Source organism: Ahaetulla prasina, chromosome 4 (assembly GCF_028640845.1).
Source record: "Ahaetulla prasina isolate Xishuangbanna chromosome 4, ASM2864084v1, whole genome shotgun sequence".
Taxonomy (NCBI): Eukaryota; Metazoa; Chordata; class Lepidosauria; order Squamata; family Colubridae; genus Ahaetulla; species Ahaetulla prasina.
This window is the reverse complement of record NC_080542.1, coordinates 42,201,927-42,223,424: the sequence shown is the minus strand read 5'-3', so window position 1 is coordinate 42,223,424 and position 21,498 is coordinate 42,201,927. Positions and strand designations below refer to the sequence as shown.

The 21,498-nt window shown below is 37.9% G+C and overlaps 1 protein-coding gene across 8 annotated transcripts in view; it reads left to right on the top strand.

The window, feature by feature from the left end:
• JUP (junction plakoglobin) overlaps positions 1-21,498 on the top strand; it is a 77,246-nt gene that overhangs the window by 12,434 nt on the left and 43,314 nt on the right. For 2 of the 8 annotated variants that reach the window (XR_009155052.1, XR_009155051.1), the window contains exon 1: positions 1,109-10,563. The exons of 5 other annotated variants lie outside the window; for them this stretch is intronic. The gene's annotated coding sequence lies outside the window, so the exon portion shown is untranslated. Of the gene's footprint in view, positions 1-1,108; positions 14,076-21,498 lie in introns of those variants that run through there. One more of the 8 variants, XR_009155050.1, reaches the window with a different exon arrangement.

Sequence of the window (21,498 nt, the reverse complement as noted above, 5' to 3'; positions counted from 1 at the left end):
TTGCTGCGCACATAGAAGTATTGTTTGTCCTTCTCTCTAAGAGATCTTCCAAAATTCTTAATGAGTGTTGACTCGAAAGTTGACTTGAAAGTAAACTGCAATGCTTTTTATTTAGTGTCAACACTTAGAAATGGAGATCCACTGTCTCCTACTATCTAACCAGTCCTTTAATTTGGATTCGTATTTTGTTTAGATGTTACTAAGCTAATCATTTCAAGAATAACTTGTTAAACCATTTGTAATATTAGTAATTAACTTGGGTGTGTTGTTGTTCTAGCAATTCCTCTCCCCCCCCAGTTGTGAATTAGATTTTGTGAAGCGTAGACATTCAGCATAACTTCAAAACATGTTGATTTGCTTCTTATGAAAGCATTTTATAGATAAACTGCTCTTTCTCTTTATCTGATGATTCCCCACCCCCCATCCCAAGTCATAAATATTCCCTGGCATATTCATATATGTTCTAATACATGTTTTGGTATAATTTTAGCATCTGAAATATTTGCAGAGAAAAATAGCTGAAATTTCCAAACCAGTTGACAGACAAATTTGTTTGCAGAGGGTAAGCTTCTGATATCTCTTAGACGACCCGAAGGAAGAATGGGCCATACACTGTACTCTTCTGGGATAGGATAAATACACTAATACAAATTTTCACTCATCCATAGATCTGCTAGATCCTAATAACCTGGGTTGAGAATTCTGTTAAATTAAGACTGCATTTTTTTTGTTTGTACACGTTAGAGACCTTTCATAGATTTCACCCCCCCCAATTAAGTAGATTGAATTGCTTGAAAGAGTGTCCAGCACACTTATGAATGCAAGATAAAATTAAGCAATTACTCTTTGCAGTTTTATTTATTTTCTAATAATAGAAACAATAATAAAAACCTAGCAACTAGGGTCAGCTTTAAGTAATCATAGATATTGAGTGGCCAGCTATAATCTCGCAGTTGAAACTATTCTTGCTTTTAATATGTTGAAATCATTTTAATATTGTAACCAGGGCCAGGTTTCAAGACCGGTTGCTACCGATTCGCTCGTGGATACGCACGCTCACTTGCACGCATGATGCTTTGCGCATGCGCAGAAGCATCTGGGTAAGTGTACAGAGCCTCCTGCTGCGGCCGCTACCAGTTCACCCGATCTAGGGTGAACCAGTTGCAACCCACCACTAATTGTAATTAGAAAACTCATGCCCCCTTTAATTGAACACATGTTTGAAATAACTTGGCACCATCTCTTACTTGGGCTCTTAGTATAGCACTAAAAAGCCATATGAAGCCTTAACCCTCCAAAATTGCATCTCTGTGCCCTAATCCATTGTATGTAGATTATTGGACTGAAAACCATTAGATGTAATACGTTTTTTGGCTCAGTTATAAATTAAGTAACATTGGCCCAGTCTACATATCTTTGTAAAACTCCTTTTTTTTAGATTCCCAAAAATTGCTGCTGAGGAGGTAGTCACCAAGCTTTCTTGATGAGAAAGCATACCTTTTGAATATAACAACTAGGATTTTTGTAGATGCTAAATTGAATTAGTAGATATAGCATCTCTATACAAAGTACAAGTGTGATGTACAACCACCCAAATTCTTAATTCATTTATGACATGGCTTCTTTTGTCTACATGATACTTGCAGATGATTAGAAGAGATGTCCAGTTCATTTGTAATTTTCATATATTTAGTTTTTCTGTCAGTTGTCAAGTTGCCTGAATAATAAGGATTATTTTTATTGTCATTTGGTGTTTCCATTCTATGCCCGTCCTCATTCCGGACTATTATCATCTGTTATCATCCTGCCATTCGGAGATGGAGCTCCTATATCGCCGATTTCTATCTTCAGTTGCTATGCACTACACTTCTTGTGAACTCTTGCGCCTGCAAGGTGCCCCCGCCTCGCAGGAATGGCCCTCCACATTATCGAGGGCCGGCCTCCATGACGGGTTTTGGGACCCACAGAGGTGGCATGCGAAAAAGAAGAACTTGTGGGGTTTTTTAGAGAGGGAATTTTTAAGGGGAGGGAGGGTAAGGTCGGGTAATGGGGGTAACCCGTCGGGTGGGGGGCCAGTCCCTACATGTGCTCGAGGCGGTTCTTTATTAGGTTCGGAGGTTATTGGGGAGGATTATGTTCCTACTTGTGAGGGTGGCTCTATTGATACGGTAAGTGGGAGGGGCAGGTACGGCGGAAGTGAGGGGTCATATCGATTTCCGGGAGCGCGTGCTCGATGTTTGAAAGCAATCACGCACTCCGACCCCTTAGACTTTTCCTGTTCCCCGTATGGTCAGGATCCTCAGAGCTTGGGCCTTCGGTTGATGCTGTGCAATGCACGGTCCATGGTGAACAAAGCCTCCCTCATCTGTGATCTTATACAGGGGGGCTCCGCGGACCTTATGGGCATTACGGAAACCTGGTTGGGCACAGAAGGGGGGGTGCCCCTTGGGAAAATGTGCCCACCGGGTTTCCGAGCATTTCATCAACCGAGGGCCCAAGGTAGGGGTGGGGGGGTGGCAGTTATAAAAGACAGTCTAGAGCCGAGGGAGACCACTGTTCCTCAGATTGCCGGTTGTGAATCCCTCCTTGTGAAGTGGGGCCATAGGGGTCAGTTGGGCTTGTTAGTCACGTACCTGGCTCCTTGCTGCGTGACAACAGCCCTGCCCGAGTTGTTGGAGGTGCTTGCTGGGGTGGCGGTTGAGACCCCTAGACTTATGGTCATGGGGGACTTTAACCTGCCTTCTACCAGCATGTCACCAACATCGGCTTGGGAGTTCATGGCCTCCATGACGGCCATGGACCTGAAGCAAGTAGTGGATGGCGCTACCCACATCAGGGGAGGCACACTGGATTTGATTTTTATCTCTGGACAGTGGATGAGTGATCTGGTTTTGGGAGATGTAGTCACTGAGCCGTTGTCATGGTCAGATCACTCTCTCCTTCGTCTGGACTTTCAGACCGCCACCCAACACCGCAGGGAGAAGGGACCATTACGGTGGTTCCGTCCCAGGGGCCTGATGGACCCGGAGAGGTTTCTGACGGAGCTTGGGCCATTCCCTGAGGATCTTGCCCATGGCACGGCTGAAGAACTAGTTGCGGCTTGGGAACGGGCCGTGGCCGGGGCTTTAGACCGTGTCATGCCTTTGCGGCCTCTGACCCGGCGTAGGTCTCAACCAGCTCCTTGGTTCTCTGAGGAGCTGAGGGAGATGAAACGCCGGAGAAGACGCCTAGAGAGTGTCTGGAGATCCAGCCGTTCGGAAGCTGATCGGACACTAGTTAGGTCTTTTAGTAGGACCTACCTGGTGGCCCTGAGGGAAGCGAGACGTTCTTACGTCTCCTCCCTCATTGCGTCGGCAGATAACCGCCCGGCCGCCCTGTTTTGGGTGACCCGCTCCCTCCTTCAACAGGGGGTGCGGGATGACCCGTTACAAGGGCATGCCGAGGAGTTTAGTGGTTATCTATATGATAAAATCACTCAGCTTCGGGATGGCTTGGATCAAAATTGGGTGGATCCAGGTGAGATGTCAGAGACCCGTTTTGTCGAGACTGTTTGGGATGGATTTGATCCTGTGGCTCCCGAGGACATGGACAGGTTACTGGGGAGGTTGAATGCCACCACATGTTTACTGGACCCGTGCCCCTCCTGGTTGGTGCTGGCCACACAGGAGGTGACACGAGGCTGCCTCCGGGGGATTATAAATGCTTCCTTGTTGGAGGGGGTCGTCCCTGCCGCCTTGAAAGAGGCGGTGATGAGACCCCTCCTCAAGAAGCCTTCCCTGGATCCGGCTGTTTTAGGAAATTATCGTCCAGTCTCCAACCTTCGCTTTATGGCGAAGGTTGTAGAGAGTGTGGTGGCATGTCAATTACCCCGGTACCTGGACAAAACTGTCTATCTGGACCCGTTCCAGTCCGGCTTTCGGCCCGGTTATAGCATGGAGACGGCTTTGGTCGCGTTGGTTGATGATCTCTGGAGGGCCAGGGATAGGGGTTTTTCCTCTGCCCTGGTCCTATTAGACCTCTCAGCGGCTTTTGATACCATCGACCATGGTATCCTGCTGCACCGGTTGGAGGGATTGGGAGTGGGAGGCACCGTTTATCGGTGGTTCTCCTCCTATCTCTCCGATCGGTCGCAGACGGTGTTGACAGGGGGGCAGAGGTCGTCCCCGAGGTACCTCACTTGTGGGGTGCCGCAGAGGTCGATTCTCTCGCCCCTTCTGTTCATCTATATGAAGCCGCTGGGTGAGATCATCAGTGGCTTTGGGGTGAGATACCATCTGTACGCTGATGATACTCAGCTGTACTTTTCCACCCCGGGCCACCCCAGTGAAGCTATCGAAGTGCTGTCCCGGTGCCTGGAAGCCGTACGGGTCTGGATGGGGAGAAAACAGGCTCAAACTCAATCCCTCCAAGACGGAGTGGCTGTGGATGCCGGCACCCCGGTACAGTCAGTTGCAGCCGCAGCTGACTGTTGGGGGCGAGTTATTGGCCCCGATGGAAAGGGTGCGCAACTTGGGCGTCCTCTTGGATGGATGGCTGTCTTTTGAAGATCATCTGACGGCCGTCTCCAGGAGAGCTTTTTACCAGGTTCGCCTGGTTCGCCAGTTGCGCCCCTTTCTAGACCGGGATGCCCTATGCACGGTCACTCATGCGCTCGTCACATCTCCCTTGGATTACTGCAATGCTCTCTACATGGGGCTCCCCTTGAAGAGCATCCGGAGGCTTCAGTTGGTTCAGAATGCAGCTGCACGGGTAATAGAGGGAGCCCCTCGTGGCTCCCACGTGACACCTCTCCTGCGCAGACTGCACTGGCTACCTGTGGCCTTTTGGGTGTGCTTCAAGGTTTTGGTTACCATCTTTAAAGCGCTCCATGGCATAGGGCCGGGTTATTTACGGGACCGCTTGCTGCCACCGACTACCTCCCACCGACCCGTACGCTCTCACAGGGAGGGACTCCTTAGGGTGCCGTCCGCCAGGCAGTGCCGACTGGCGACCCCCAGGGGAAGGGCCTTCTCTGTGGGGGCCCCCACCCTTTGGAACGAGCTCCCCCCAGGACTGCGTCAACTTCCTGACCTTCGAACCTTCCGCCGCGAGCTTAAGACACATCTATTTATTTGTGCAGGGCTGGCCTAGAATTTAATTTTAAAATTAATTTTAAAAGGGGTTTTGTATTTTTTAACCATAGTTTTAAATTTGGCCTAATGGAATAAGTTTTTTAAATGTTGTTTTTAACATGTATTTATTCTTATACTTTATATTTTATAAGGCTGTAAAGCGCCCTGAGTCCTTCGGGAGATAGAGCGGTATAGAAATTTGAATAATAATAATAATAATAATAATAATAATAATAATAATAATAATAATAATAATAATAATAATAATAATAATAGGATTCTAATGATAATGACTTCATTGTTCTATTGTAGCCCATGCAATATATGGCACCATTAGAAGTGGGCAAATGTCCTCTAGACCAGGGATTGCCAACCTCTCAGACCTCAGGGACCACTAAATTCATAATTTTTAAATCCTGCGGACCACTAATATGATTTTTTTTTCAAAAAGGTAAATAGTATTTTGTGCAATATAAAAAATGCAAATAATTTTTCTGCAGACTACCAAAATTTTCTTACAGACCACCAGTGGTTCATGGACCACCTATTGGTGACCACTGCTCTAGACACTCCTCTGCTCCTTTCAAACCATATTGGATGATAGTATTAGGCAGCTTACAGAATTCTCCTTTTTCATTTGTAAATAGACTTAATGTTAGGCTAAGAGTACTGCAGTCAATCACAAAACTATCTGGATTTAAGCTGAATAGTTTCGTTAAATAAACAATCTCTTCAAAGCACAAAAATTATATGCTGCACCTCTATATAAAGTTGATACTATATCAACTTTATATAGTTGATCAACGCTATAAAGTTGATAATCTTGTCTTTCTTACTGTTCTGCAATGCTTGAGGTCAGAAAACACAAAAGCAGAGTCATGCATCAGAAGACTAAAGTCAGTTCACAGGAACAATAGCAAATCAGTCTAAAGGATAAAGAACAAAGGTAGTCAAAAGTTCAATAACAAAGGCCAAAAAAATGTAAACAGCAGCATTGGGGTATGAACAAGAAATATAATCCAGGAAGCCAAAGTTCAGCCCTGTAACAGGAAATGGACAACCAGGATGCAGTTGATTTAGGCATTTTTCTTCCATATCTTCTGGGTTTTTTAAAAGACTTTTTCTTTGCAGCCAGACATTGTAAGTGTCTTCTTTTTACAACCCTGAATCAACAGGATCTCTGTTTGTGAAAGGTTCCCTGTAAATCCGGGGTTCTACAAGTCTGTTTCCATCTTTGATCAAGGATTCCAGGGTGGCCATAATAATCTTTTTCCTTTCAATAATTTTGAATGATGAGGAGAACAGAACTAACAGCAGCTACATCCATGTTTTATAGGCTTACTGAGGTGATAGGTTTGTGTGATGCTAATTTTGTAAAAAAAAACAAAAAACCTTAAGATGTGTAACAGCTGCCATAGTAATAACTAAGGTTCACAGGAGAGGTGAGATTTGAATAATGTTCCCATGGGGTAATACTGAGCAAGGCAAAACCTTTCAATTCCCTTCTTGCCTGAAAAACGACAATAATATCGATCTTCTGTGCAGTATGCAAGAGTGTTTATCGGTGTGTGCAAAATACTTTTGTGTGCTTAGGAGTGAAAAAATGCATATTTACAGTACATTTTAATATTGCAGTATAATGGAGAACTCTAGTTTAATGCCTTTTACAACTTGTCTCCCTTTCCCTTCGCTTTCTTTCTCTTACAGTATTTCCTTGTACAAAGTTGAAGGCAGAATATCATTTATTTAGTAAATTTATTCTTTATGCATATATTTGAATTTTGAAAATTTGCGTGTTGGACTTAAAACATTTTCAATAGAGTACAGTATAGGGTCTCCTAATGAAAGCAAGAGAAATGAATGCAAGCTGATTCATTTGCATGGCTTTGTGTCCTAACTTAATTTCTACTTCCAGTCAAATTACATCTGGAAAGTTCAAGTCCTTCACAAGGAATTAAAAGCAACACCCATCAGTGGCTGGCCTGTCACAGCAAGTTAATAATTTATCATTAGAGTCTACCCCACATGTCTTACTGATTACTATGAGGTTGTGTAAAAGGACAAAAGGACTTTTCTTTTACTAGTTGGTAAAAAAGAATGCTTTGCTGTATAGTATTGAAATGCAGAATTCACTCATGCATTCCTGAAATTACAGTTGCTTCAAGAGATGCAATGCTGTTTTCAAGCACTGACACTCTCGAGACATATTTCATGGGAGTGGGACGTTCACTCCCTGTGTTGATGAAGCCTGCACATGTGTTTCCTATTTATATCATCCCAAACCCACCCTGTATGGCAACCATGAGGAACGTATCTGAAGCAGCTTTGCTCAAATCTATCCCCAGGGCCTGCCAGCCCTTCTACGTGCAGGAAATGAATTTCATGGTTTGCCATTATATTGTGAAGTCGTATTGAAACAGAATCACCTTGACTGTGATGTGGCACTAAAGTCTTTTTAAGCAGAACTTATATCACCTACAATCGCATGTCATTGAATATTATTTTGATGCTGTATTTTGGAAAATAAGCTTTCAAAGCAAAAATCCTTAGTGTTTAATTCTTACTTGAAGTAATGGTTAAGGCATCAGGTTATAAAACAGAAGATTGTGACTTCCACTCTGAGTTTTAGTTACAAAGCCATTTGGGTAACCTTTGGCCAGTCACACACACTCAACCATGAGAAGAAGGCAATGGCAAACCACTTCTGAAACTTTTACCGAGAAAATTACAGACTTGTCAGGAACCAACACTTGCTTGAGTGTGCATATACACACACCAAACTCCACCAACTCTTAATTCTTAATGTAATGTGATTGTTTTTTCCTATTTGTTCTAATAAATATATGAGAGAAAATGAATGTTTTTTAAAATTCAAACAGGAATTGCAGGGAGAATGTAGCTGGCGGGGATAAAGCTAATTAAGTCTTTCCTTAATGAAAATCACTCATTTCTGTTTACCATTTTATAAAAGCACAGCTGTATGTGAGCCTGATATACAATTTTATATGCCTAACCATATAAAAATAGGATTTTTGAAAAATTATTCTGGTAAGAAAATAATTCTCTCAGGTCATTTGAATTTTCTGACTACTTGAACAAAAAGTTACAAACAAGGCTGAATTATTTTTGACTGTTAATAATGTTTGCATGATCTAATTTTTGATTGACTGAAATAAATTGATCGTACATCAATAGGAGCTTTGACAGACATGTTTTGTTGGTTGTAGTTACATGTGCATAGCTTGCCTTCTGCAAATAATTAATTGAGATTCTTTTCCCCATCCTTATAGGGGCTATAAATACTTGTTTTGTTTTTATTTTTTACAAATGATAGCAGAAAGCTCCCCCCCCCTCCTTTAGAATATTGTTTTGAGTTGGATAAGATACCTAGATCCCTTTCAATTTCATTCTCTTCCATCCATCTCCACCCCCACTTTTCTTTCTCTGGAACATTTTAATGAGTGCTCGACATTCTAATCTTGAATTCTTAAAATATTCTGCCTTCAGTTAATTGTAAAATATTGTATATGCTTGTGGGGGAAAATCTTTCAAGAAAAAGTTGTAGCTGAAATAAACTATATGGATATTTCATTTTGGCTAACATATTACAGTTTATTTAATATATCTACATTTGCGGAGTTCCATTCCTATGCCAGTTTTTTTAAAATCTACTTTGTCTCTTTCTTGTTATTTTATCTTACCATAAGTCTACATCGTAAGGAACTACCTTCTCTCAATATTTATATCAATTGTTTCCTGATTGAAAAAAAGGGTAAAGGAACTATTGGCTTTCTGGCACAAAATGGTATTCCAGCTAGTGATTGAAATAAAGTGTTTCTAATTGAAGCAAAAGTCACTAATGATATTGGAGACTGATCTTGTGTATTTAAACATAAATCTCTAGGGTACGATTTTTAAATGGCCAGAATCCATCAACAGAGTCTATAATATCTTTTAAGACATCACCAAATCATATTTTATGAAGAGCCTAGAGTTCTTTGAGAAATCTAAAAATAAATTTGGCGTGAGCTTTTAGGAATTGGGCAAATAATATTACATAGAACAGGAACATTGTAAAGCAACTACTCAACTGCTGAAAAGTACAGGATAAATAATTTTTACTCTAGGTTTAGATGCTAAAGCAGCCATCTGACATTAGTAAAAAATAGTAGTATGGCTGACATATATAATATATAACATATAGGATATATCTACAAGGTATAGGAGGTATAGGATAGGTATAGGATAGGGCAACCTACTTCTTTAAATTTTAATGGGTTATATTTTTTTCATTTCTCAGCCTAGATGCATGCATGCTAATACTTTTTTCTTTTGCTCATATACAGTCATGACAAAGAAAGTATACCCTTTTTTAGTTCTGTTGTTTTATATATCAGGACATAGAAAAAGTCATCTGGTCCTTAGCAGTTCTTAAAAATACAACCTCAGATGAACAACACCTTACATATTACACTGGCCATAATTTAATTACAAAAAGAAAGGCAAGATATTTACCTACTTTTAAGGTTGCTAAGGACCAGAGGATTTTTACTATGTTCTAATACATAAAACCACAGAACACAAAGAGGGTGTATTTTCTTTTTTTCTTTGAAAAGAACTGGTATTCTTTGCCAAAAGAATAGCTTCATCTGCTTTTGAAAGGCATGCCATTAATTAAAACAATTAATTAAAAGCAACCACCTTAAACACTTTTCCTAGCTTGTTCAGAGGTGATGATTTAATTGTTGGTGACACCTTAATACTGGGGTGTCCAACCCACAGTCCTGGCCTGCATGAAGCCCTGAAAACTAGTAATAAGGTCTCACAAGATTATAAACTTTTAACAATACTATATGTTATTTACATGCATTAACTATATTATATATTTTATATTCAGCCTAAGACAATTCCTGTTCACTCAGTGGAGCACTGGCAAGCCCAAAGGTTGGATACTCATGCCTTTGTACAAAAAGAATAGAGTTGATCAGTTCTGTGTTATGATAATCTGGCTTTTCTTACAGGGTGATAAGATAAAAGCTCCCTTCCTTTGCAAAGTTAGTCCACTAAAAAATGTGTTTTGTGCCTTGAATGTACACTTTGAAAAATATCTCTAATGTTTCCTTACAGTTTGACATTAAGTTGTATGGTTGCTATGCTATGCTAATATGCTAAGCTAGAATGAGCCCATTCTTTCATCAAGAAGTTCCCAACATGTGTACTGAAATTTAAGCTTCAATTTAATTTGAACTAAACTGTTTAATCTACATAGTTTGCTCAGTTTCAGAAGTTAATGAAGGTGAGTTCAATATTGGAAAAGATGACCATATGAAAGACTGGGACTTGTGAGATAGTGGCCAGTGGCTGGGTTGAGTGCTAACATAGGTGTATCCAATCAGCACATCAGAAGAACATCAGGTTGAAGAAGACCGAGTGTGTACATAGTCTGCAAAAGGTACTGAAATATTTGCTCCAACTTTGGAGCTTAAAATGTAACCTTTTTACAGTTTTGAGACAATTATGAATAGCAGGATACTGATAGGAAACTGTGGAAATGATGCATGCATGTGATTTGTTGGTTTGTTTTATTTTTCCCCCACTCAGCTAGCTCTCTTAGTATCGTATATCCTGTTAGAGCTAGTCTGTTTTTGCAAACAAAATTCATTTTCTGGTCTCGGCTTGAAGTACAAGTAAATCTTACATCAGGAGTATCTCTAGCAAGTCAAAAATCTAAAACCCAATTCTGTTGTTATGTAAGCAATATCACAAGAAATCCCTATTAATTCTCTAATGAAGTGTGCATGCAATAATAGTAATAAACATTTTTCCTGAAGTATAATCCAATTTTTCCATATTATATTTTGATAAATGCGTAATAGTTTACTAATGCATTTTGCTTTTTCTAGCTTATTGTTTTTTCTTTAAGAGAGAAAAAATCATTAAAATTCCCAATGCCACCTAAAGATCTCTACTTTGTATTTATAAACATCTCTGCATAACTGCATACATTCTTTTCAGCAAACTGGACAGGGATATGTGAGAGGTGCCTGGCAAGTTATAGCTATATAAGTGGCTGCTGTATTTATGTAAGTGCAACAGACACTTTTGGAAAACCAAACCATTGTTTTCCTCATAAATTCTGACTCTATAATAAAGGAAACCAGATCAGAAGTTAGGCAGATACTCTAGGCATATTTACATCCATAATTTTATATCTGAATTTAATTTAGTAAATACCCAATACCTTAGGTTGCATCCTCTGCCAGAAAATGTTTACCAAAATAACACTGGATTAAAGATTAGAGGCTATTGCTTATATATGCTTATATATTACCCTTACATATTTTGAAACATTTCACTTAACAAACATTATTCTGTGCAACAGCAGACTCAACTGGTAAAGCTTTTCTCATATTCTGCTACTTCTGGATGCATAATGGAAATCTTTAGGTGGCATTGGGAATTTTGTGGCCTAATAGAGAAATAGAGAAAAAACCAGAAAAAAACAATAATTTGATTGATTATGTATCATTGGTATCAATTTTTAGCAGTTACATAGAAAGATTTTTCTCTATGACAGTATGTCTGTACTCTGGCCAAAATTCAAAAATGTCAGTATTCTTCTTCAGCATCCATCTTTTACTTCCATTGATGGATCAGAATAGTGCAGACAATAGTATTAACTGTGACACTTTGTGGAAATGAACGTTGGATTTCATGGCTGCTCCAAAAGTGTTGGTCTGCAGTGTATTTCCTGACTACTAGTCCCTTTATTGTTGAAGAAACAGGGTACTTTTCTGATAGTTTTCTTCTATTCTTCTAATTCTTGTATTTTTACTCTACCTGATGTTATCTGGAATCATATATAAAATTGGAGGAGGAAAGGAAAATCTTTATATTGTCCTCTTGTATTCATAAACTTTTTTTTTGCCTTCTCTGGCTCCATAACTAGCTCTAGAAAACATCAACATCAGAATAAAAATGTATTTTTAACTGTTTACAATGATGGAGTGTTATAGATGGTATTGCATCTTTCATACCTGAACAGTGTGTTATCATGCCATAAACATTTTAATTTTTAATTTTACTATCTTTCTTTATTGCTGACTTTTCAGTAGTTGCTAGTACATTGTATTGTTTGAAAAGCTATATATTCCAAAATGGGATGTGTAGACTCTAGAAGCAGGGGGGAGGGGAAATTCTGAGTTGCACAGAAGAATTGCAGAAGCTGTAAAGCCACAAATGCTCAGTGTAATAGAATTCAGTGGAAGGGAGAGAATTCCATTGCACATCTACTCACTGTTATTAATCTAGAAACGATGAAAAGTCATTTATTGTGCCATTTATGTCCACTAAACTAGCCAATTGTCTCTGAAAAATGAGCACTCCAGCAAAACAGGTACTGTCTGTATATACAATAATCACTCTACAGTGTTATTTCTTTATAGAAATAAATTGATTTAATAAATTGATTTTATCAGCTTTAAATAACATTTTGGCATTTAGTTCTAAATATTTTGAAGAGTTTGTTTTTTGAAATGGTTAGTGTGAAGAATGATGACTTGGCATACCAATATCTGTATCTGTTCTGGTGGCTCAAGCATCAAACAGACTGAACTTGAAAATGGTGAGCACTTGGCACATAAAGAACCTCTATAAAATTTTGTCTTGCTTTCTTTGACTTTTTAAAAGAATATGGCTTTTAATTATGAAATTAACATGAGTACTTTTGAGTTTTCCTGGTAGGAGAAAAATTAATGTTTCTTTCTACTGTCAGAGTTGCTGACTTAACTGGGCTTCCTTGGTTTTTAAGTGGGAAGAAGGTTGGGGCTTTGTAAAACCCTTCTGATTCTGAACTGATTTGACTGAAATCCTATGCAAACTAATTCCACACTTCTTTTTCCACCTACTCTGAATTCTACTCTCTTCCCCTATCCCTGAGTTTTCCACATAATAACTCTTAGGATAAAGCTTCAAGAAAGCAGTTTGGCATGTCTGTGGTAAAAAGGAGAATGGCAATGAAAAGAACAAAATAAATTATTCTGTAAACCAAAATGGTCCAGCTTTGAATAGAGAAAATACTTAATGAAGTTATGCAGAGACTGTTTGTGTTCAGAATTTCATTGATAAGCTCTTGAGAGAGCTGCAAATTGAGCAAAAGACTGCTGTTAGAAGGGTCTTGTCTTCTAGAAGGGTGGAAAGGGAACAGGGAAAGATTGGGAAAGCTAGTCTTTGGGTCTGATTTCAGCCTTGCATATCAGCAAGGTTTATGGATATATTTAGTATCTATGAATTCTATCAAGACAGAAAGGTCTTGATATATAAGGAACCAGGTTAACAAGTTTAATTCCTTGCTTTCTAAAAAGGAACTTATAACTAAAGTAACTACTTTACTGTATAATAATTATTTAGTAGTATTTGGGCACCATGCAGAATTACACAAATTTTGAGGGTTTGTCAAATTTTGAGGGTTTTGGGACAAATATTATTAGGATTCTCTTCTTCTGATCTCAGAAAATGGAAGAAGATGTAATGAGCTTTATATTTTGCTTACATAGGAGGATGCATTTTGATTAAAGAAAAAGCGCAGCTTGTACAATAATAGTAATTTAACAATGGAACAAGTGGTGTAGAAGATGGTGGAAATCTCATTCCTTTCAGGATGGCTTTAGATCTAGATGTTCCACATAAGTAAGTCCATTACTCATTTTAAGCCACAGATTTAAAAAATCATTAAAAGGCTGAACTTCACCCATTCATGACATTAGGTTAACTTATCTCATCCCAAGTCCTTCATTCCAAGTCTCTCATAGGTACTGTGCATTAGTTACATTGCAGTGGCTTTTAAATGATACTAAACCATTTTTTGCCATCGATTTGCAGACTGGCATCAGATAATGCTATTTTTTTTACCTACTCCTCCCATCTACAGTAGGATAATAGCATTACCAGCTCATCTTTGAAGGGGTGAATATAAATATTAATTAAATATGTATGTAATATTTTGAAAGCATAAACTGTATTGTGAGTTTTATTATTGCATGTTACTTGTTTTCTTTTCTTACCTGCCAGAGAAACTCCTCGTTTTCTTTTCTTTTTTGCTTTCTGCCTTGCCTCTAATCTGATCTACTAAGACTATACCAACCCTGAAATATATAGATGTTGGTAAGAGAACAAGCTATTGTGAAGGTCATAGTAATGTTCTCTGAATCATAGGTTTTCATATCTGGGGATAGGCCTGAACTACAGCTTGGAATGTAATATACAAATACGTTTGATTGTTATCTTAACAAATATAATTAAGCATTGCCTGTTTTAGACAAAAAATATAAATAAATGGATTTAGTTGTAGCTATCCATTTTGTATTCATTATCCCTACTCATTTAGTATGTATTTCTAAATCTGAAAATCACTTCAGTCTACTGAATAAATATATTTATCTCCTAATATTTAAGAGCCTCTTTGCAAGAACTATTTCAGTAATGTGACATCAAACATCAGGCAAACAAGCAAAAGACTTTACCTGCTTTTTGTTTGGACATATTTCAAGGCCAAAATAGGATATGGATTAAAACTCCATTATGCTATTATCCACTTTTCTAAAAAATCTAGTGATGCATAGTTTATTTAACTATTGAGGGAAAGAGTGTTCAAAAATCCTTTTAATTATCTTTTCAATTTGCAACCTTTTAATCTATTCACTTATCCAAACTTGAAACATCTTGGTTCTTATTTTACATATCTCCTTTTAGTAGAAATTCTCATCATGCATGTTTCAATTTTGTGTTTCTCTTTAAAATTTTTAAAAAATCTTGTAAATCATTTTTTTAACCTTAGCAAATTTAAGTTCTATGAATTTAACTCCTAGAATTCCCAAGCGTGCTGGGTGGAGTCCTCTGGGAGATGAAGTCCATACATTTTAATGTTGCTGAGGTTCAGAAACACTGCTATTTAATTTCACAATTATATGAAATACTAATATAATATCCATGGCACTAGACAGACATTTTCAGGTTTTTACAATGGACAATTCTTACAATAGACACATGCCTCTTTTCAATAAACTGCCCATTTCAACCATGTTAAGTACATCTATTATAGGAAAAGGGTCTAGATCAGTGGTTCTCAACCTTTATAGTGCTGCAACTCCTTTAATACAATTCCCCCGATGTGGCGACCCCAACCGATCTTAGCACGTCTCAGCAGCCGCAGAAAGGGAAAAAAAGCGGCAAACTGTTTTTTTGAATTTATCGCGCCTGAAGCCGTATTGGCTAGCGATCTGAACTGCTTGCGATTGCCTTGAGGACGGAGGCATTAAAGCAGAGACTCCTCCTCTATTAAGTTTATCGCGCCTGAAGCCAGATTAGGCTAGCGATTGGGAGTGATTGCAGCTGGCTTGAGAGAGAGACATCAGAGCAAAGATTTCTCTCTTTTTTAATTCATCGCGCCTGAAGCCGAATTCGGCTAGCGATTTGAAGAGCCTGCAGCTGGTTTGTGGAGTCAACCATTGGAGCGCGATTCTTCGACTCGCAAGTATATTTCCCATATTTCTGATGGTCTTAGGCGACCCCTGGCAAATCATCATTCGACCCCCAACGGGGTCGCGACCCACAGGTTGAGAACCGCTGGTCTAGATGTATGTACCATTTATGTTATACTAAGATGATTTCTTAGAGAAGGATTTTTCAAACTCTGAGAAACTGTGAGGAGAGGAAAGGAATTGTATTCAGTTTTCTATCACTGGAGTTTTATCTCCTAACCAGGGATTCTGGAAATTATTTTTTTAAACTAATAGGTTCTACATCCCAAGGCATTTTGAAAACCTCTAGCTTTGAGGATGGAATCCTGAGAATAAAAGGATCATTGTACAAAGAAGGACAATATTTTAAGCCAGCATAAATGTCAATATACATACACATGTTTAATCTAATGGAAAAGGGATAAACTGAACGAAGGATTTCAACACAGTGGCTATAACCTAGAGTATAAAAGAAGCTTAACCAGCTAACTTGATGCAATATGATATTTTTATACATCCAAAAATTGTAAATGTCTTCTTAAAATGATTATATATAAAAATTGTATTGAACAAATAAAACTGGTAACAATGGGTTTGAATGATGAAACATATGAAGTTACAAACATTCATTTTGGAATTCATTTCTGTATGAATAGCAAAATTTCTGTATTGAAATTATCTTTTTGAAGTTACCTTTTTTTCCCCAGTGTATAAAGAACATGGATCTGTATGCATAGTTCATTTGTGAACTTTAGACTGCCTTTCTGGGAATCTGAATTTTTTTTCTTAACTGCTCTTTCTATAAAATGGCATAAGGTGGCATATAGTAACTTGTTTATATTATAATTCATGGCTTTTTGTATGTCACCATTTTTTGCCGTAAGAATTGTAAATGATCCCTTCTGACCTGTAGATTTTGTGTTAAAAGCTGTCTCTTTTTCAGATCATTAGCTCTAAATTTTACAGAACTCCTCAAATGAGGAAAAGTGCATTATGATATCAGTCTTCCAATACTTGAAGGGCTGTTACAGGGGAGAAGGTGTTCATTTATTCTCCGTAGCACCTGAAGGAAGGGAAAAAAAAACAATGGGTGGAAGCTTATCAGAGGGAGATCCAACCTGGAAATAAGGAGGATTTCCTGACAGTGAGTATGATTAATCAGAGGAATGGTTTGCTCCCTGGAGTTGTGGGTACCTCATCACTGGAAATTTCCAAGAAAACATTGGGCAAACATTTTTCTGGGATGGTATAAGGATTCTTGCCTTGGACACAAGGTTGAATTAGAAGATCTCCAAGGTATCTTCTAGCTTTGTTTCTATGATTCAGTCAAAAGAACTGTTTTCTACAGAAGAAATAGAATGTACATTAAAGACAAGATATGTACAGAACCACTATTTCTTGAATTTATTTATCAGGGATATTCAAATTGCATATCTTCCATCTGAACAGATACATTAATACAATGCATAATCTACTAACCTATTTGTGTTTTAATTAAAAACAAAGAAATGGATGTTTGTAACTAAGTCTGAATTAATAAAGTAAAATATTTGTAACTCAGGTTTGACATGAGGAGTCCTGTGATGTTTCATTCCCCAACTAGATAACAGCATAGCATAAAGCCAACTAAAGCCCTTTAAAACATCCTAAGCAGATCAAAATACCCAACAACCCTGGAAGAAAAAACAAGAGTCATCTACAACATTCAAGGTAAAGACTGCAATAACCACTATGTTGGACTGACAGGCAGAAGACTGGAAGAATGCATCCAAGAACACCAACTAACAGTCAGAAGGCATGAGGAAAATTCTTTAATTTCCCAACATATACACAGTTATAACCATAGTTTCAATTGAAAAAATGTGATCATCCTACACCAAGCCAGGTCCAAAAACACCAGGAAATTTCTAGAAGCCTGGCACTTCCGACAAACCAGCCATCAATAGACACATAGAAATTAAGAACGCTTTTAGACTATGCAAAAAGAATTATCACCCAGCCCAAAAAGGAACAAAAAGACCCAAGCACCTCTCCATCAGCAATCATCACCCAGATCAGCATAGATTAATTACAAGGTCAACTTCAGACCAACAGTCAAATAAGCAATATCCCAATCAAGAAACTGCCAATGAAAACAACAGCAAACAGCCCAACCAAAGAACCTCTAAGACCACCTCTACCAACACTGTTGGTCAAGACATCAGAATATAAATTGCACTCCTTACTAGCACTGATGATGTTACCTAGTTGGGGTAATGAAACCGTCTGCAAGAAAACAAAGTTCAGGGAGCATCGAGAATCGCAGGAGTTGGGTCAAAAACCACAAAGAATTGCTTCAGATAGTGAACAGGGTAGCATATACATTTAGCAAACAAACACCCAAAGAAATAAGTATCTTCATAGAAGTGCTTTGTAGAACTCTTTGTTCCTTTATAGTTAAGACTACAGATTAGTTTTATATCTATAACATTAAAATGAATCATATGGTAGTCCTTTTATGGCAGAGAATTTGAAAAGAAATTCAAATCAGTTTATGAAAATAGGGAAAACAGGGAAATCTAGACCTGCAGTTAGGAAAGGAATAGGTGCGAATTAGATGTATGTTGGCAAGAATTAGATAGCGAGCTAGAACAAGGAACGAGCTGGAGAAAGAAAAGATAAAAATAAGAAAGCCCAACAAACTGAAAAAAATATAGTGGGTGGGAACATCCTCCAAAGCAATACCATCAATATGTAGATAGCCTGATTCACTGTTGATAAGTAAAAGTAATTTGCTACAATATATGAGGACTAAGTACTTTTCCATTTATATAGAAAATGCAGTTTGCTGAATTCTGCTGAAGTTATTTCCCTGTTATTCCAAGTTTTGTGGTACGATTATGCATATATATCCCCTCAATTTATGCTTCAGTTGAGGTGATGGAAATGTTTATATCTTTCCACAAAGCTGCATTTTGTGCTACTTTGGTTTGGCCAGCTTGAAATATTTATTGTGAATATATATACACATGCGGGCATACAGTGTATGAAAACTTGCAGTCCTCAGTCAGCATGTTGTATGTAGTATGTACATGTAGTATGTACATGTAGTATGTTTCCTATCTCAGTATGGTACCTGAAATGGGAGTAAAGAAGCCCTGCAGGCTTTTAAATCTTTTTAGCTATTACAACTTTGTACAAAACTATGTGTTTTGCCCCACCCCCTTCAATTTCTAGCCCCTACCTTTTCTAACAAATGGAAAAATGCAGGTGCTTTGTTGCACATTGTAAGGTAGTTGTCTCATTGAATAACTTCTCAGTAGATGAGACATGCTTAAAGTGAAAAACAGATAATATAAAAATAGATTAGTGTTCTGATCTGTGCAATCCTTTTCCAGCCCAATAAATCATTGTACTTTCAACCTGCAACTATCTTCCAGAGGAAGAATATGAAAACTAAACATTTGCTAGACTAGACTTTGATTTGGCCAAGAAAACTGCATGGTTGTATCAAACTCTGCCCAAAAGAGACTTTGGTTTTTATTCTTTCTTCCTTCATAATGCATAATTGAACTTTTTAGCTACAAATGCTTTATATCTGAGATGATACGTCTAGACAAGCCATTTATAGACATTCTGTAGACAATAATATTGTCTAATATTCGTAAATATGACATTATATATATCTTGGCTGATTTTAAAACCTGAGCCTTGTTGGAACTGGTTAATATTTTGGCAGGGGAATCCTAGGCTAAACTAGGAAGTAAAAGTATCTTGGATGAAAGCAATGGAAAATTGTTTCTTTGTTGTTTCAAAAACAATATGTCACCTGCAGTCATCACCAATTGGAAGGAAAGGTTACCTTTATTTTTAATTTTAGAACTCTTAAAATTATTGATCCATTTTTAATTTCATGAATGGAGGAATGGAGTTGTTCCTCAAATCTTCTCTGGAACAATCCTTCTGTTTTCTTTAAACTGATTGTTTTAACCAATGGATAAATAATTCCAGTCAAATGTAAATAAATCCCTCTGAGCAAATAACTCATTTTCTTTGGTAGTATCTCCTGTCAGCAGATGCTTCCTCCTGTATGTGTAGCCAGCATTTGTGCAGGCACTGGGTGTCAAAAAACTTGAACCTTTTAAAAATATTTACTGACCTACTTACAGCTGTTGCCTTCTTTTGACAATTTGCCATCTGGTTAATATGGACTCTACATCTTCCTGTAAATATTAACAATAGTATTTTATTTGTAATCTCTGTGCATGAATAAGGAAGGGAAAGTTCTATATATTTTTAATGTAGACATTTAACCTTGTGGCTGGCTGATCAGGTGTCCAGGATTTCCCCCCATGTCCCAATTTAAAAAAAAAAAACATTGTCCCCATTTACTGCCTTTTTAAAAATCTCCCTGCACATATTCCAGAATTATCAATGGCAGCTCTAGGCCTCATTAGAACCAATGGATTGAAAGGAAGCAAATATTACAGGATGGGTAATAGGTCTTGAAATGCTTGGAATACGATTGAACTATTTTAGGCAGTAATAATATAGCAGAAAGAATTCAAATGCAAATGGAGAAAAAAGGGGGTAGTTATGAGTTTATGTGCAGAATTGCATATAGTTCATGACTTTAAGTAGAAAAAAAGTTGATATTAATAATGTTGTAAATTAGAAGTAGGCAATTCTGTGTCCTCCTTTGACCATTCTCCATCACTACTACCATTATATTCGCTTGCCATGGTTCACCCTGGTTGAAACTGATCTGAGTTGAAAACCAAGCTAAATGGAGCACCCTAATTTTATATAAAATCTGCATATTGCTTAGTGGGCTTTTTATTTGTTAGTTGTTATACTTTTTCATTAATAATTCCACTATTTTAATATGACATACTTAGTTTTATGTTCACAAAGAGTGCCAAAAATAACTAATTCAGCACTGGAGCTCTGTTGAAAAGTATTTGATGTTGCTAATTTTTTTGTCTGTTTTCTAGTACATTTTTGCATAATATTATATCATGAGGGTTGACATCGGCTCTCATTTTAAATAAAAGTCAATATTTTCCTTAGTACAACTCTGCTTCCAAAACTGTTTGTGGTGCTCCATCACATACATAACATGCAATAGAACATGAACAAAATATAATTATGGTGAAAAATACCAGTCTTCTACTAAAAAGAAATAAAAATAAAGTTAAATTGTAATGTAAATTAATTACATTACAATCAATTATATTTTGGAGATGAGTTGCCATGTTAACTTTTGCAGCATAATTATGAGGTGGAGAAAGTAATTATTGAGCTAGGGCAGTAGATTTGGATTTGTAAATTCCTGTCCACTATGGAAATGGGTTAAAAGAATAGTTGGTAGTCCTTTAAATTGGACCATGTTGGGTCTGAACCTTGAATCCATAACCTAGCTATTGCAGAAATTCTGCTAGCTAATTTAATAATCTGTGTGGGAGTAAGGATTTAAGATATCTATATCTGTCTGGAACTAAATATTGTCATGTCTTAGTTTTTTCACTCTGCAAGGTCTGGATTTCTGATTTAGCCTCCTTTGTTAGAAATGAGTAGGAGGAGGAAGAAGGAAGGCAGCTGGAATGTGCTTCTTTCTACTAAGTAGGAGCAAATTATGTGTTCAGTCATCTCAGTGTGCCCATAAAAGGAAACACTCTGGCTTTATTCAGTTGTGGGAGTTTCCTTCTCTCACCTCTCACAAATACCATCTCCATCATTGAACTGGTTAATCAGGACCCCCAGTGGAATTCAGAGAGACAGAACACAGATTCCTGGGGGGGTGGGGTTCTGAAACTTGTTCTCATACTACCCAATCTAACCACCAAAAGGAATCCTTATTTTACAGCTCTGACTTAGATTAGAAAAAGCCT